This window comes from Chanodichthys erythropterus, chromosome 3 (genome assembly GCF_024489055.1).
Source record: "Chanodichthys erythropterus isolate Z2021 chromosome 3, ASM2448905v1, whole genome shotgun sequence".
Taxonomy (NCBI): Eukaryota; Metazoa; Chordata; class Actinopteri; order Cypriniformes; family Xenocyprididae; genus Chanodichthys; species Chanodichthys erythropterus.
This window is the reverse complement of record NC_090223.1, coordinates 26100031-26118963: the sequence shown is the minus strand read 5'-3', so window position 1 is coordinate 26118963 and position 18933 is coordinate 26100031. Positions and strand designations below refer to the sequence as shown.

Sequence of the window (18933 nt, the reverse complement as noted above, 5' to 3'; positions counted from 1 at the left end):
ACTTCAACATCCATAGAACCTTTCTATTCCACAAAAGGTTCTATATAGTGGGGGAAAAAAATATTTTTTCGTTTTATAAAAGTTCTTTACATTAAGAAAAAATGGTTCTATTAATAACTGTTCACTGAAAGGTTCTTTGGGGAACCAAAAATCGATTTCCTAAAGCATCTTTGTCTTGCCAGTACTATATTGTTAATGCTTCAGGAAGAAGGAGACCAACATCAAAGGGTTTGGTTGACCCAATGTGGCCCTTGTTTTGAATAGAGGTGGTAGTAGATGAGTGAACTGGACCAATTGGAGTCAGAGAGCACAAGCTGCTTGAAACAAGGCCAAATGTACCCGGTGCCAAAGGTGTTGTTTGAAAATGGCAGATTGGGCAGCACTTTGATGTGTTGCATCTGGAGCCTTTAAGTGACTGTTTAAGACAGCTTCATCTTTAACCTTTTCCTGACCAGGAAGAGGAGCACTTCTCCTAACCTATTAAATTCATATTTTTTATGGAATATTGCAGTGCTTTTTATAAATTATTTATCCATGCACATCATTATTTTTATTAATGTACGCTTGTCATCTTTAATCAAACTTACTTCCAATGTTCCAATCAATTCCCAATGGACAAAATCAAGTCCTGGGCTTACATACATATATATATATATATATATATATATATATATATATATATATTAATATATATATTTATGTTTTTTTTTGTTTGTTTGTCAATAAGTCTTATAAAAATCTAAATATTGTTAAAAATCACACATTATTTATTGTTTGTCACATGTTGTAATCCATTTTTGTGTTGTGGGTAATAGGAGGATTTTCCACCCAGCTACCACCACAAGTATATTTCAAACCTGTGGGAAGCACTGAACGCCCTTAGTGTCGTTTAGTGAATATTCTCAAGCGAGTTCAAGTTGGTTACATGAATTTGCTGCATTAACCAAAAGAAAGCTGCTTGGTTTGAAAGGGATTTCACAAGGTGAGCTCAAATTATTTGGCATTGATTATCAAACTTACTTTAATTTTAGTTTTTGTTTCAGTTCCCCTTTAGAAGAATCGGAATATAGCGTACAAGTCATGTGGACTATTTTCGTGTTGCTTTTTGTCATTTTGGAGCTTGACAGCCCCATGAAAAATGGCACATGTTCATTTTTGGCTGAACTACTCTTTTAAAGTCTTATTGCAAGGGAGATGCAGTTAACGGGGGCAACGTGTGGGCCGGCCTGAGAAATTTAAACAAGGCCAGTCTGTAGATTTGTTCTGCAATCATTAGCATATGGAGTACATGCGTTTCTGCAAGCTTGCACAGATCCCCTTTTAATTAAAGCACTGCGACATTAAAAATGAATAGGAGAAATTATGTTTTAAATTAGCAAATAGGTGAAGCAGGCAGTTTTTACACTCATCATTTGTTCTAATAATCATTAATTTCTATTCTCTGCCAGGGTAAATCTGGCTGAGCTTCCTAAATCAGTCCCTGTGAAACATTATCAGTGGGGTTTATGTCCAGTCTTTCATCCTTCTTCAGTCTTAAGTGTCTCAGTCATAACCATCAAATATTTGAAGAAGAAACTTTGCTGTGAAGATTATGTTTGAAAACTACCTTAAAAGTATAGTCAGGCAATGCATGCTGTCACAGTAATGGTATTAAGATGAATAATTCACAACCCTGATCAGACAGATGGATGTGTACCTTGTGGAGGGATAGATTCAGTGCATCTGTTGTAGTGGCCGCAACACAGCATGGCCCAGATAAGCAAAAAGAGCCTTTTAAATCACTTAACACTAGAAGTCCCAGAGAGCAGCCATTTGGCTTTTCTACCTATAAAACCCGCAGGACAGCCGAATGGCTGGAAGGCTTTAGGCTAATATCCTTAATCAGCTGTGAACAGTTGCTTTTGTTATGTAAACAATGTGGGGCCATGCTGAGCCACTTCAAGGAAACTTGTGTTTCACTTTGCCATCTTAGGGAGAAATCAACACACATGTTTTTTTTTCCTTTGTTGCTGAGATCTATTGATAAAAATAGTACAAAATAAAATAAAGAAACCAACCATTTGTACAATAATATTAAAAAGTGAGTGAGTACATTCCAGCAATCACTCACAATCCTGGCACTGCCTGGCAATATATTATAAATACATTTTGTATATATTCATTATATATTAATCTTATATTTGAAATACATCATAAGTCCATTTTTAAAAGTGTTTGAAAGATGGGTTCAAGTGTACTACAAGTGGTAACTAAATACATTTTTCTATACAGAGATAGTATGTTAAAAGCACATTTTAGTTCAAATTCATGGTGTCTCAAAATAGCACAGTTGAGTACACTTAGATGTTCTTAAGATTATCTTAAGAAGTACTAAAGAAGAGCTTTTAGTATATTAAGTACAAAATAAGTGCACGGAAATAGAGCACTGAACATTATGGAAGTGTAAAAGTGTACTAAAATAAAGTGTATTTTATTGCACTTTTTTTTTCACCTGGGTAGACACTCCAACACTTTCCGTTTGCATTAACATTATTTTTATTACCACACTGGCAGATATTGATCATTTTACTTAAGTAAAATGCACTTAATTTAGATCCCCCCAGGAAACAAGACTAAATATCATATATAATTTTCTCATATAGAAAATCCATCTTGATTTAAGATTTTTTTTTTAAATTTACTTGAAATAGGATAAAAAAATACTTAGTATGAAAAGCATTTTTGCAGTGTGAATGAGTGAGTTAACTTTTTAAACATCACTTGCACTCCCTCATTTCAGGGTTAACATACTCAGAGTTTTCACTTAACCCACTGCAAAAAATGCTGTTCTTACTTAGATTTTTTGTCTCGTTTCTAGTCAAAATATCTTATAATAAGTTCTTAAATCAAGATGCATTTTCTTGACAAGTAAAAATTATTTTCTTGTTTTCAGGAAAAATAAGTCAAAATTAAGTAAGTCTTTCCTTAAAACAAGCAAAATAATCTGCCAATGTTGTAAGCAAAATAATCTTATTTCAAACCAAGAATAAGCTATATAATCTTGTTTTCAGTTTGGACTAAGATTATTTTGCTTACCCCATTGGCAGATTATTTTGCTTGTTTTAAGGAAAAAAGTACTCAATTTTGATTTATTTCTCCTGAAAACAAGGAAATAATTTGTACTTGTCAAGAAAATGCTTCTTGATTTAAGAACTTAAGACTAAAAACAAGACAAAAATTCTAAGTAAGAACAGCATTTTTTGCAGTGCCTCCTTTCTGAAACCGGCCCATGGTCAATCAAGTTCTCTGCTTTTAGCAGCCCTCCCTCCCCCACACATACAAACAAGCCACCAGCAACCATTCACACACACACACACACCCCCTACCCCCCTGCAGATTGCTCAGGTAATGACCATATTTACACATGAATTGATGCTAATGATAGCCAAAAGACTAGCCAGTTAGCATCCACTTGGCTAAAGGAGGGTTACAAATCTCTGGGACTTCTAGTGTTAAACATAGAAACACACACATGCCCACCCCACACGTACACCGGAAGCATTAATGAATAATGGACCTCCCACTCCTCAGAGAAAGACTACCTGCTGGGCTCCAAACTAAAAATATCCCCCCTTTTAAAAGATGGAGAGGGAAAAAAGGGATGAACAATGGCACCTCTACTTATGACCAACGGGAGATCGCTCTCATTGACTCTATTACCACACTGATCTTACAATAGAAAGCTTGTAAAATAGTCTAGGCCAGGGGTATTCAACAGGCGGCCCGTCAGCATTAAATTTGTGGCCCGCATCATGCTATATATAAATGTATATTTATTATAATTTGCGTCCAAAATTAGCGTGAATATTATTTCTTTTTTTTTTTTACACATACACAAGGGTAGGCGTACAGTGCGCGTGACACTGTAATCATCAGCAGAGAACGCGTATGGTGTAGGCTACACGCGCAGCACAGTTTTTCTAACCGCAAAGAACAATATAAACTGAAGGCACTTTGCACGCGCGCATTGAATAGTTTTTGCACTAATTTAGTTTGTCCACAAGGTGTCAGCACTGAAACGGGCTGTTGTTTCAGTCTGAAAAGAAACGGATAAGACGGAACAAGAGTAACAACCCTATGGTAACAACAAACACAATAGCCGACCGTGTTGAAGAGCGCTCGTTTGAGGGGATAAAAGATACCAGCAACTCTAATTTAAACAAGTACAAAGACATTTTATTGTAACTATTTGAGCGAAAAAGACTAGACAAGCATGAATCTCTCTAGTGCGCATGTGTCGAGCACTTTGTGTTCGTGAACGCCACCAAAGGCTCGAGACTGTGCGCGCAAGTAAAAAACAAAGTAACCTTATTTTTCCATGATGAAATGCAGTTGACATTCCTCAAACTTTGCAATGTGTAAGTTGCCGAGCATCATGAAAAACAAACCTTTTATTCTTAATGTCAATGTGTTATAAACAGAAAGCAAGCAGCTCTCCCATTACAGATCTGTCATCACATCATTGAGCTCACGGAGAATATCTGATTTATCATGTTTACAACGTTGGTTATAGTTAGATAATTCATGAGATTGTGATTGAACATTAAAAAAAAAGAAAAAAATGATTTTTGGATTCTTACCAAATTAAAAGGTAATAATAATATAAATAATAAAACGTTTATTCTCTGAGTATAAATAGGTGCTATAAAAAGTGTTAAAAAGGTGCAATGGAGTATAAAAAGACTATAAAAAAAGTGCAATGTTTTCGTTTTACGGACAAACTCTTATCAGCCAGTGAACAGCCAGACCTTAAATTTCTTGTGAATAGAAATGAAATAAGGATAATAAAGAATGAATAAGGATTTCTTTTCATCAGTTCTTGTTTTTCTTTATGCATTTGTACATTAAGAATACAGCAAGACAAGCTATTAATCCTTTTTTTAAATGCCATTCATCATGTTAAGTGACACTTTAAAAAGGACACCATACTATTAAGACTTAGCTAGATAATAAACTGCACTTTTAGTAAATAAACAGTAAAACTACAAATGAAGAGTTTCGTTGCAAAACGAGATAAATCCATTTTTTTAATTTTTCAAAAATCTTGTTTTTTGGTTGTGCATTCCAATTAATATCAATTCAACTGCAGTTGGTTTGTTTTGATTTAAACCTTCATAACTTAAAAAAATACAGCTAAGTAGCACCATAAAACAAAATAATAACATGATAACATAATAATAAACATGTTTTGACAAAAATGTTAAAAACGGATTTATCTCGTTTTGCAACGAAACTCTTCAAATATTGTCTTAAGTAGGCCTAAAAAGTCTTACGATCCAAGTTATAACTTGTGGCCCTTTGCGTTTCATTTGGTTGAAATGCGGCCCTCTTGGCCTCTGAACTTGAGTACCCCTGGTCTAGGCAATTCTACAAGGAATAACTAGTGAGTAATGGAGTAAATCTAAAGCAGTGTCACTAAAAACTATTTGGAAACTTAGGCCATACTTAATGCATGAATGGAATTGCATTAAAGGTGCCATCGAATTGAAAATTGAATTTACCTCGGCATAGTTGAATAGCAAGTGTTCAGTACATGGAAATGACATACAGTGAGTCTCAAACTCCATTGTTTCCTCCTTCTTATATAAATCTCATTTGTTTAAAAGACCTCAGAAGAACATGCAAATCTCAACATAACACCGACTGTTATGTAACAGTCGGGATCATTAATATGTATGACCCCAATATTTGCATATGCCAGCCCATGATCGAGGCATCACACAAGGGCAGGCAGTATTAACGTCTGGATCTGTGCACAGCTGAATCATCAGACTAGGTAAGCAAGCAAGAACAATAGTGAAAAATGGCAGATGGAGCAATAATAACTGACATGATCCATGATTACATGACATTTTTAGTGATATTTGTAAATTGTCTTTCTAAATGTTTTGTTAGCATGTTGCTAATGTACTGTTGAATGTGGTTAAAGTTACCATCGTTTCTTACTGTATTCACAGAGATCAGAGTCATGTCATTATTTTAATTTTTTAAACACTTGCAGTCTGTATAATTCATAAACACAACTTCATTCTTTATAAATCTCTCCAACAGTGTGTAATGTTAGCTTTAGCCTGTTAGCCACGGAGCACCATCAAACTCATTCAGAATCAAATGTAAACTTCCAAATAAATAACATACTCACACGATTAGACATGATGCATGATGAACACTTTGTAAATATCCATTTTGAGGGTCATATTAGCTGTGTGAACTTTGTTTATGCAGTGATAGAGTCGAGAGCTCGGGAGGGGGCGGAGAGCACGCGATTTAAAGGGGCTGCAGCCTGAATCGGCGCATTTCTAATTATGCCCCAAAATAGGCAGTTAAAAAAATTAATTAAAAAAATCTATGGAGTATTTTGAGCTGAAACTTCACAGACACATTCAGAGGACACCTTAAGACTTATATTACATCTTGTAAAAATACGTTCGATGGCACCTTTAACATCACTTTAATGGCTCAAATCTTACCTCTCAGGTAGGTCCTTCAGAGTGTCTTTGAGAGGGGAGGTTTTTAAGTCACAACTTCTTGCTACTGGGGTGCCTCAGGGCTCAGTGCTTGGACCACTTCTCTTTTCCATCTACATGTCATCATTAGGATCTGCCATCCAGAAACATGTCTTTTCCTATCACTGCTGTGTGGATGACTCTGCACCAAAGTACCTAAACTCACTTGTTCAGACCTATGCTCCCTCCAGAAGCTTGCATTCTGCAAGTGAACGACGCCTCGTGGTACCATCCCAAAGAGGCACGAAATCACTCTCATGGACCATTACCTGGACTGTTCCAAGCTGGTAGAACGACCTGCCTATCTCTATTTGGCCTTTTTTTTTTTTTTAAATGTCTAAAGACAAATCTTTTTCGTCAGCACCTGACTAATTAATACTAGCACTTTCTTATTCTATTTGTCTTTTTCTGATTATATGAATAAATGGAAATGGAATTAACAAAATATTAAACCAAGTAGCATTTATTTTAAAGAAAGATATAGCATATGCGCACTTGACAAACTAAATGATTAGGATTTTTTTAATGATAAAGACAATATGAATGAGGCATTTATATAGCACTTTCTTATATATTACTGTACACCCAGTAGTACGTATTAATATTGTGCATCTCTCATTGGTTTTTATATTTTATGATATTTGTTTTATGACATTCTGACATTTTGTAGTTTAAGTGTCCAAATAAAGGGGGCGCTGTATGTGCCATATCACTATTGTTTGCATTTCTTACAGATTTCTTACAAACTTTTTTTCTGCGCAATTCCACGAGGAAATAGAAAAACTAATTAGTTAATCTAGGTGCGTGGTTCTGTTTGTATTTAAAATAATTATGTCCTGCCAGTCTGTCAGAGACCGTTGTTAAATGATGTGTCTGGAGCTTTGGATGTTTGCCTTGCTAATGTTAGTGTTGTTCAGTCAGAGTGTAAGCAAGAGAATGATGGAAAGACTAGTGTCAGAGAAGAAATGCTGACTGAGCAGAGTTAGTGTTTATACTAATTCAAAAGTGTTTTCATGTGCACCAGTTGAATCTAATTACACGATCTAAACACTATTTAAACCATAAATGATATCCACCTTCCTCTGGTAAAGAACTAGTCTTTTTGCTTGAAGGATGATGCTGTATCACTCTATACATAGCCTACTGTAATTCAAGACTTGCAAGACCACGTTCAAAGAGAGATTGACCCTCTATGATCATATAAAGAGTCTTTATATGAATGATTAATTTTTTTTTTGTCCATTGTTTACTCTGAATGACATCAATGAAATTAATTTTTCCGGAATTTTAATACCATGTTCCACTATGTTGATATATGATGTTATATAATCATGCAATAATAAAAAATGTATACATTTATTACATTTTAAATTGTTTTAATCACAAATGAAATGGCTGCATTGGACTTGTGATGAGTAAACCAAATGAACTTTTGACACTTCAAAATCTTTAAAATACCTTTATATGTAGCAAAATATAGGGTAAGTGTGCCCATTAAGCCCACTAAAATCTAAGTTTATGAATTATTCATATACATTGACATGGTTTATAAGGAAAATAATTTGTCAAAATGCAAGCTTTCTCTCTCATTTGAAAATGTATTAATTAGTTAATGTACATTTTAGAATATAAAATTAAGACTTTTTATGAATAAAGTCAGAAGTCTGACATGGGCTCAATTTAAGCCCACATGTGTTCCAAATAAGCCCGCATCATGGTTGATTCACAAAATATAAAAATGTATTGATTTTAAAGAAGTAAAACATCAATATATATTTATCCTTTATTCTTGAGTTGTAGCTGGAGTCAAGCTGGAAGTGTGTCCTAAAGTTCCTTATGTATAACCAGACATAACTCGGGAGCCAAGCCGAGTTGGGACTTCATACTCTGGGCTTACCGGGGTCTCCTAGTGGGCCCCCATGCCCAGAGTCTGGAGCCTTAACTCGGCTTGGCTCCAGAGTTATGCCCAGTTATACATGAGGAACTTTAGGACAAAACGGGCTCTATCTCAACTGAATTAATGTGTGTAATTTTAGGTCTATGTAAATATAGGGACCCACTTTATATTAAGTGGCCTTAACTACTATGTACTTACATTTAAATTAATAATTTGATACAATGCACTTATTGTGTACATACATGTTTTTACATTGTAGTTATATTTTAAAAACACCTGCATGTAATTACATCTGTAATTAATTTCTGTAATTGCATTTATAATTACACTGTTGACCCATCCCTTAACCCTTACCCCCACCCTTAAACCTACACATACCACCAAACCTGTCCCTAACCTTACCCGTATCCCACCTCAATAGCAGCACAAGTGTTTCACAATTCAATATGAACTCAATAAGTACATTGTACTTATTTTTTGATATAAGTACATAGTAATTAAGGCCACTTAATATAAAGTGGGACCACTTTTACTTAGTAAATTGATCAAAGTTTCTTCATTGAAACGCATATTACAGTGAGTAATGGTTGAAAAAGACAATGTTTTCCTTTAAAAATGTAAGATGTGTTTACAAAGACATGCATGGAGCTTAAATATAATGTGGACTAAGCATTACAGTAATTTTCATTGTGCCCACATTGAGAAATGTTAAGATTTTTTCATTCAAGGTTAGCTTGTGTTGGCTATAGTTTGCATGCATTTTGTGGTGCTGTACCATTTAAGCCCATCTTAAAACAAAAGTTAATTTCTGAAAATAATCTGCCTTACAAAACAATTTATCATGTATTTATTTGTAAATTAATGTAAAATTAATCAAAAAACATTTAGTGTTTGTAGTTCACATGCTTAATTCTTTGGCAGTCTTCAGTGGTTGATGGTTTGACCTTAAGATTAGCTTTGTGTGCATGCTAATGAAACTCAAAAATGATAAAAAAAAAAAAAAAAATGATCAAGTACTATTTGTTCATACACAAAAAACCCCAATACATTTATCTCTTATTTAACATAATATCAATGTACTTGCCAAAGAAATGGCTGAAAATTGCAGAAACGTGTTGATTTCTGAAGGGTACTGAAAGACCAAAGTTTTTGGGTGTCTTTGTGTGAGGTCCCCTGAGACAGCATGCACATGAGTGGGGCTAACTCAACAATAAATGTCAGGGAAGTAACAAATCACTGGATTAGCTAAAATAATGAGCAGCATAAAATATGATTTTCTCTCTTTTTTTAATTTCACTTAAAATTTGAAAGTGGGTTTAAAGGGTGCATGGGCTTAATGGGTACACTTACCCTAATTAAAACCTTTTGGATTCAATAAAAGAGATCTAGTTGTACTACCTTACATGCTTTGGATGTCATATCTTTGTTTTTTATTATTATTAAGGCCTTTGGACAAAAAATGACCCGTCATGTCATTGAGCCATATATTGGTGGTTTGTAGTAAAGACATTGAGTTTCACTATGCATTTGACACTCATTCACTGAAGTGCCGTTTATGCAACACTGTTTTCAACTAAAAAAAGGAAAACTTTCTGCATTTTGGCTGCTTATGTTATGATTTCCGTGTAAACTACAAAAACGTGAATTTGTGAAAACGGTGATGTCAAGTGCATTCGTATTACGTGTTCAGTCTGTAGGCAGGGTTGCCAGAATGCGCAACAATACTAGCCCAATGACCAATCAAAAATGGCCCAATGCAATTTTCTTCGTTGGGGGTGGGTCTTTTAGTGATCTTTAACCAGCAGAAAAAAAAAAAAAAAAAAATCAATCTGCAGCAACAATTTAAATGTAGCCCAATTTCGCATGAAAACCACAGATATGGCAACATTGTAGGTGCATAGTGTCTTTAAATAGTGACATCGCCAACTAATGGCCAACTACTGTGTTTTTTTGTTTGTTTTTTGCCATTTTTGCAGATCCGCGTGAACGGGGATTGTTTTGATAATGTTGTTGTCTGTGTGCAAAAAAAAGATAACATTTTCCTTTTTTAGTACAATACTGTCGTGTAAACATACCCTGAGACACATGCAGACTATTTAAGTCTTTTTGCACTTTAATATAACAATCATAGACACCATGTTGTGATTTGAATTCAATTAATTGTACAGCCCAATTTTTGATTGATTACCCCAAAAATATCAGAATTCTGTGAAATTCCTTGTTATACAAAATGTTTTTTTTGTTTTAATGACTGAATTAGGGCTGCAACAACGAATCGATAAAATCGATAAAATTCGACTATTAAAAGAGTTGGCAACGAATTTCATTATCGAGTCGTTATGTCGCGCGACTATTACGCCTCTCAATAAGACGCGGAGATGTTTGAGTATAGAAACGCGCGGTTGAGCGCGAAGCAGAGCGGAGCAAAAATAAATAAATAAATAAATAAATAGCAGAGCGGAGGTAGAGGAAAGACCATCGGAGAGACCCGTACGTTGTTCTGAACAGGAGCGCCGTTGTCAGGACCCCCGCAGTTTTGAAAAGACATAAATCGACCCCCGCACTTTTGATACGGGCTGCTTCAATCAGTCACACTATATCATCTTTTAGCTTTGGATATTTTCTTTCGAATGAGACCATTTTCACGTTTTTTCACGCTTTCGTTCATAAATAATCAACTGTTTTGTCGCGGATGTGAAGAACAGGAAATGCGCTCTCGCACGGAGAAACACGCGATCTCCAAACAATCGATCAAAGCGTGCTAACGTTTTAGGACAGGTCGATGGTATATAAATCATGCCCGAATGTCAATCAAGCCAAACCGTCCATTCAGAAACCGAGAATTTGACCACTTGACGGTAAGGAGGCTGATCTCTCAGGTTGACGCGCGAGCTGGCTTGACTGAAGTTTTCGTGAGGATTTATGGACTGTTTTGATTTTGGTAATTACATCTAGAAAGATAAAAGCATTGATGGCATCTATAAAATAGATATCTGAAAGCGAAACGAAAGTGATATTGCCTCGTCCAGTGAGGAGGACGCACGAGAGAAGACCTGCGCGTTTAATTGTTAGGCTATGTGTATACAGTAATACTGCATTTACAATGCTTATCAGTGGCATACACTTTGATCACGAAAGTGAAAATCCAAAAGACTGACTAAAACTAAATCAAAATTTGCTGTCAAAATTAACACTGATCTGTTGTCATGTATTTATTCTGTGCTTTGTCCCATATCGGTTATTGTTGACAAATATATTTGTGTTTGTTGTACTTCTTAAATTTTAAAATTTTAAAGTTTTTTTATAGCACTTGGTCATCTTAAGCTAAACAAAAATATACATCTTTTTGTGCACTTTATTTAAAAAAAAAAAACCTATATGTTTGGCAGATGTAAAGCATACATGTGTATGTTTTTTGTGTTAGTCCATTTGTTTTTTGTTCATTACTTTAACAGCTCAGGGATGTTAAAAGAGCAACCTGTTTTTGAACCTTCTGAGGATTTTTTTGCACTGTGAATTTGCACTGTCATTTCTGTTTTTGAATAAAAGGTTGGAAAGCAATGTTTTATCCCCTCCGATTCATCGATTAATCGTAAAAATAATCGACAGATTAATCGATTATTGAAATAATCATTAGTTGCAGCCCTAGACTGAATACCACATTATCTGAACATGTTTTCTGCATCACAGAAATCATAGGGCCCTAGTAAAGTCCGGGCCACTTTGCAAGAGCCTCCAAGTTAGACAGGAAGAGCTAACATGTAAAGTGACCAACTACATTTTGGTTTGTTTATGTGTCATTTAGGGGTGGATTTATCTGAAAAACACTGATACTTCAATAATAGGTGTAAAAAAAAATTCAAATAATTGTACAGCAGTATCAGTACTTGACTGACTACACACTAAAAGAAATTAGTGGGAATGTATGTGGACTTTTCTGTTGCAAGACGAGACCCATATGTGTCTGTGCCTGTATGTTTGTTTGGTTTGTGTTCAGATGAAATGCTTCAAATGAATAATTTAGGTGTTTAGATGCAGGGGAGATCTCATTAGTGTGACTGATCAATAACATTGTGCAAACAGACAATCTCCCCATCTGTTTAGGAAGAGGAAGTGAAGCTCCGCTAAGCGAGAGCTAAGAATAGAAAGGGTCCAATAAGGACGCACAAAAAAAAAAAAAAAAGAGTGTCTTTCAAAGTTCTCTCTTCCTGTGACTTTCCCTAGAGGTGGGCAACAATACATCCAGCAATGCTGTGAGACTCTGGCTTCCTACCTTGTGCTGGTTTCTATGGAGATGCCAGTGGGCAAATACACAAAGAGAGACAGAGAGACCGAGATAAAGAGAGAAGGGGAAAGAAAAGCTAGTCCTCCGTGGAGAAGAGCTCTTGGCAAGCTTTCAGAACTGGATGCAGAGCAGCGTTTATTTCCTTTCAGACATCGTCAGGGAGAACCAAGAGTATGTGAAATGAATAATAATGAGGGGCACTTCATGTAGCGTATTTACCTCTGTGAGGCACCTGTGACGGAATGAAAGTGAAATCAACTCTGATGAAAGGAAGGATGTGATATTGCTTCACACAATTCTGAGAGTATTACAAAGCATCATTAAATTAGACAAAATGCTCTAAATTTTATTAAATATTTTTAGTTCTATATTTTAATAACTAACATTAACATAACTAATAATATAGAAATATAATATTTTTTTAAGATTGGTTGGTATTCTTCACTTGCATCAAGGCTGAGGATATAATCATAAAAATATTATTTTAAATAATTTTATTATTAATTAACTTAATTATTTTTAAATAGAATTATTATAATTATTTATAATTTGTATATATATATATATATATATATATATATATATATATATATATATATATATATATATATATATATATATATATTAGTGGTGGGCTGCGTTAACGTGAGACTCTTATCGGGCGATAAAAGAAATATCGCCGTTAATCAAAGTTGGGTTGGGAGCTGGGTCTATACTACGCAAGCTATGATGACTTTCACCTTGATATTTTAGCGCGGATGTATACCTAGCCGAATTGACTCTTCGCAAAGACCCGCCCCCCTTAGTTACTGTTGCTTTGTCCGACAAGCCGTGGCGCTATCACGCCACACGCAGTGAAAAATACATCGTGGAGCAAAGAGGACACTGACAACACGTCGACAGACAAGACAGAGCAGGTTACTTATGATATTAGCTTTCAAACTGTGTAGTTTTTTTTAAGAAATTCAAACAATAAAAACCGTTTTGTGGCTCTTTAATGTGTCGTGACCATGGTCGTGACAGATTGCTGTAGCGCCTCAGCTCAAGAGGCTCATAAACTGATCATCTCTTACTACAAGTCCATATAACATCAAATAAACATGAATGAACATGAGAATCGACGTTGTTTCAAACGCGGAAAGATGTCAATATACACAGTTTTTCAAGTTTAACTCCACTGAGGTTAATCTTCTAACTCCTGACTGCTTTGTCGGACAAAATGGTGGATTACTTTTAGTCATTATTTGGGTAGCACACATATTCTGAATGTCTTCGGCAGAATTCAAATGAGCCATTTTAATCTAGATTAATTCCAAGATTACAGTGAGATTAAATAAAAACAAATGATATATACATAAATAATAATTAAATACTTTAATAAATAATTATAAAATTTAATAATTAATAATAAAATTTTAATATATAATATCATTATTAATAAGAATAAGAATAAAATATTTTAATAAATAATAATAGTGAGAAAAATATACTGCAAAAGAATGTTGTTTTTTTTGCATACATTTCTGAATCCGTATGCTTGGTTACCAGATCACATTAATGGAATCTCCTGAGCTGGTGTTGCTCTCCAAACTAACAGAAAAACACCTGCGCCACTAGCAGAACATCTCTAATATAGTGCTGCCCAGTTGAAAAAGCCCACCTCAGACAGTACAGCCCATGTTGGCCTTTCTCTGGTCTGCTCAGTCTGCTCAGGTTTGGATTGCACAACTCCCATGCTCCGCTTGGGCAGTTCCAGAAATCCCCTGATATCCCAGACATCCAACAACAACCCCTTTGACCTGCAGATGTTCAACAGCAGGTGGTTTCCTCCACACCAGAAGTCCTCCAGCAGCTTCCTATACTCTGAATCATCGACATTAATGATGTAAACTACAATCATGAGTCTGCAGAAAACATCTGCAGGTGGCATGACCCACTATTATATTGACAGAGTGAGATTGAAAAAGAGACTCACAGTCTCATGCTCTTACAAACTGCAGAGATGATCATGGTCTGGCTTTCAAAAGCAAGACAAACATCTTAAGACTATTATATTATATTATATTATATTATATTATATTATATTATATTATATTATATTATATTATATTATATTATATTATATTATATTATATTATATTATATTATATTATATTATACTTTATTTATACTGCTGCTTTAGGTGAGCTTAAAGTTCAATTTCAACCTGCTTTTACTACATCCATAGTACTGTATTTAGTCAAGTCATGGGTGGTCCATCGATAATTAATTTTGCAGTGTTGCATCACAAAATACAGCCATCGTTTATTGGCAGACGACACTATCTCTAGAGTTACTGTGATAACCAGATTAATTAAAAAGAATGTGTAATGTTGTAAGAATTTTGAACACAGTCATAATGACATGACTGTAAATTAATATAAGCCCTGTATGAGGGCTGCAGGAGGGGGTTTGTACCTCTCTCTATCACTCTCCTTCAGTCCATATGTCCAGAACAAGCGTCTCTTTCATCCACTTGTTCACAAAAGCTTCCTTTCATACCGTTGAGAGATGGCTTCACACCAGTTCTGTTTCCAGAGTGATACGAAGTAAACATAGTGAAGGGAATGCCAAAAATCAGTGGCCTCGGGGTCAGTGTGTGTGTGTGTTTGTGTGAGAAGGATAGATCTAGCTGTTTGTTTACAGGCATGCACTTGTCAACCTCCATTAGAACATACATGTATAATAAATATATAATGAATGTCTTCAAGAGTGAGTCTGAAAATGTCCGCTGAGCTCTGGCTATGTCTTCACAATCGCTGCATGGAGGAGGGTCATGCTCATTTTAGGATGTGTACTGACTTATAAATGAGGCATTTTGATGCACCATCCCTATCCTTATTAAGATATACTGAATCTGGGGTGGAAAACAGAGAACAATGGGTGGCTCATTTGTCTCATTGTGGTGCACTTTTTGTACATGTATGGGTCTGTGTGTGTGTGTGTGTGTGTATACAATGCTTAAAAAATGTATTAGACCACCACTCAATGTAAGGTTTGTGCCACAGCTGCCCTAAACTAATAGTGTGTGTAAGCTCTTTAGTAACAGTAGTGTTTCTAATGCTAAAATATAATTATTGTTGGGATTTAATGGATTCAAACATAGATTGCAGAAAGCAAGTCTTTGGGAACAACTAGAACCAATAAGGAAGTCAATAACAACAGAGACTGTGGAAAAGTACATAAAAACAATGCCAGCAAGAATTCGATCAATTCAAAGAAGGCCATACAAAATAAAAATAAAATATAAATATTTTGATTATTAAGTGTGAATAAAGACAATTTTTTTTTGTTTTTATTTGTACATTTGAAAAGTAATTGAACTGGATTTTTTAATTAAACATGAATTAAATACACCATTTTTAGCTGTTTGTTTGTTGGTCATTTTAAAAAGTGACTTATTTCCATTTGAATTTTTGAATTAATAAGTTGATTTTTGATTAATTGTCACTGCATTAGTTAAAAGGCCTATCTTTGAAAGGAAAGTCTGCTCCAGATTTTAAGAACCAGTGCAGTCAATATAGTCTGGTTTAAGAAGGTTTTTAGAAATGGGTTTTAGAGATTCCTTCCTATACATTTAAAAAGAAAAAATACTATAGTACTTTGCCACAGTACATTTTGTGAAGGTGTTTGGCTGCACGGATCTCTAGCAGCATGACACATTGCATGCATCAATATCGTCAATTTGAATACTGGTGTTTCTTTTACTGACCTTGCAATGTCTTTTGAGACTATTACATCCCATGTTCATATAGCAATATAACACAAGCCTTTATCTGTGCGCCTGCATAGGAACATATCTTAAAAGGAAAAGAACTGGCTTTTAATAATGGATCAAGTTCAGTCAAAAAGGGCATCAACAGAGAGTAGATGAAAGTACTGCTCAGAGATAATAAGCCGGGCTGTAGCCACAGGCGTAGCCAAAGGAACTGAACCGGCTCGTGACACAAACGCACACATACACACAAAGATCATCAATTAAAGACAGTACGCCGCTGCGCTACCAGACTGTTGATTAAATGAGTTGTTTTACAGAAAATCAAAGTCTCAAATCTTGGTTCATCACTACACAGCGGTTCAAATTTGTGTCACTAAACAAATTATTAATTAGCGAATAAAACCAACTACATCAAACCACATCTGATAAAAGGCTTTGTGCCAAAACGTTGGTTAATAAAAACCTTTTGCAAGTCAGTGTGCAGTCAAATCTCATGTATAGTTTGTGTGCTAAAAGCCATTTAAAGCTAGCCATTTAACTTCTTTTTTTTAACAACAACAACAAAAATTGATTTCGGTCCTTACAGTCAATTTTTCATAAGAAATAAAAATATACATAATAACCGAATCTGTAATGTCATTTCTAAAACATATACATCAGTAATCATGTCCTATGTCAGTAATTACGTTTCAAAACTGTGGGTGACTTCCCTGAAATTCATTGAGAAAGTAATAAAAACCCCCCCCCCCCCCCCCCCAAACTGATGGAGAAATTTGGAGCTCAGAATTCACCAAAAGAAAAATTTAGCAGGGGCCCAGAAACCCCGAGTAACCAGAGGTAACCAAAATCAGTTACGTCTCTCTTTTTCACACACAATGGCTCTAATCTTACCCAAAATGAACAGCGAAATAGTCACAGATTTTGGTTGTGATATTGCTTTCATATAACAGTTTAATAAACAAGAATTAAATATTAAGCAACTTTTATTTTAGACAAAATACTATCAGTTACATTTCTTCTGTCAGCGTACATAGTTGTCAAACTAAGGGCAAGATTACACAACAACGATGTACTAAACACTGAAAAGTTTTTCTTAAGCGTCAAAATGATCCCTGTTCACACGGATAAGCAAAAAAAGACTAAAAAGCCTGTATTATTCATGCCAGGCCAGTAGTTGGTGATTTCACTTTGAAAAAAAAAAACTTTAGACTGAACACATAATACGAATGCGCATGACGTCACCGTTTTCACCAATTCATGTTTTTGTAGTTTAAACAGAGTGCATGTTTTTGTTTTCAAAAAGGTGTCGTGTAAACAGCCCCTCAGCTTGTTGGTTCTTGTTTCAGTTTATATGGTTTTTGTTTTTGCCTGTTTTCCTGGATATCTGTATATATTACATGGAATACAGACCATGGGCCTTTTTTAATGATCTAAGCGCATGGTCTGAAGCACATGGCGCAGGTACACTTAGGGTATGTCCGGACCAATCCACTTTTGCCAGTTTAACGACGTTAAATATGGTCAGGCACATGGTCCAAAACGGTACCTAGTCTCTTAATGAGTAATGGGTGTGTTTTGGGTGTAAAGTGCAATAAACCAATCAGTCTCATCTCCCATTCCCTTTAAAAGCCAAGTGCGCTCGCGCCATGGCAGATTGCTAGTTACATGGCAGAATATAGACACCCTCAACCTAACGAGTCAGTTTAAATACATGTGTGTATTGCCACTATTGGTCAAATAATTAGCCAATTTCATTTGTCATTACTGCACATAGGTAATTCTGATACATGCAATGACTATTCATAATGACATGTATGCATTTTTATCTTTATGTACACAATAATAATCTTTTACATTGTAATCCTTTTACTTTGAATATTTGGCATGTTTGGCAGGTTTCAGTTGGTCAATGGCACAGTTGTTTTCAGTTGCCTCAAAATAGCAACACGCCAACAATGTGCCTGAACACGCGTCATTTTCAGACCAGCATGCCCATGGGCGAACAGATGGGCGCGAGTGCATTTGCTATTTAAACAACATGGGCGCTGGATGTGAAAATGATAACTGCATCTGAAAACGGCTGAAACTAGCAGAAAAAACACTTACGCTGTGCATGGCGTCGCATTGCACCAGGTATATGATAGGGCCCCATATATGTTACTGATTTGAAAAATAGCATAGGCTTTCTTCAGACAAGAAGAGCTTTGATAGTTGGCGTGAAAGTAGATTTTTGGAAAGTTTGCCCTCTGACAAAAGGTTTCTAAATAAGGCAGTTTCTAAAAAAGTCTTGGTGCCGTAATAATGGCTATAATAATGTTTGAAAACCTTCTTGCCCTAATTTCAGAGATGTGTAGTAAATTAGATTTTTTTTTTTTCATGTTACAAAATTAGATTTCTTTCTTAAATGCAATGTAAGGTTAATGTAATAAACAACAAGTATTGCATGTTT

General features: G+C 35.2%; 1 protein-coding gene across 2 annotated transcripts in view; it reads right to left on the bottom strand.

Moving 5' to 3' along the window:
- The window catches only part of usp43b (ubiquitin specific peptidase 43b), a 99629-nt gene that overhangs the window by 69712 nt on the left and 10984 nt on the right, over positions 1–18933 (bottom strand). The window lies entirely within an intron of this gene.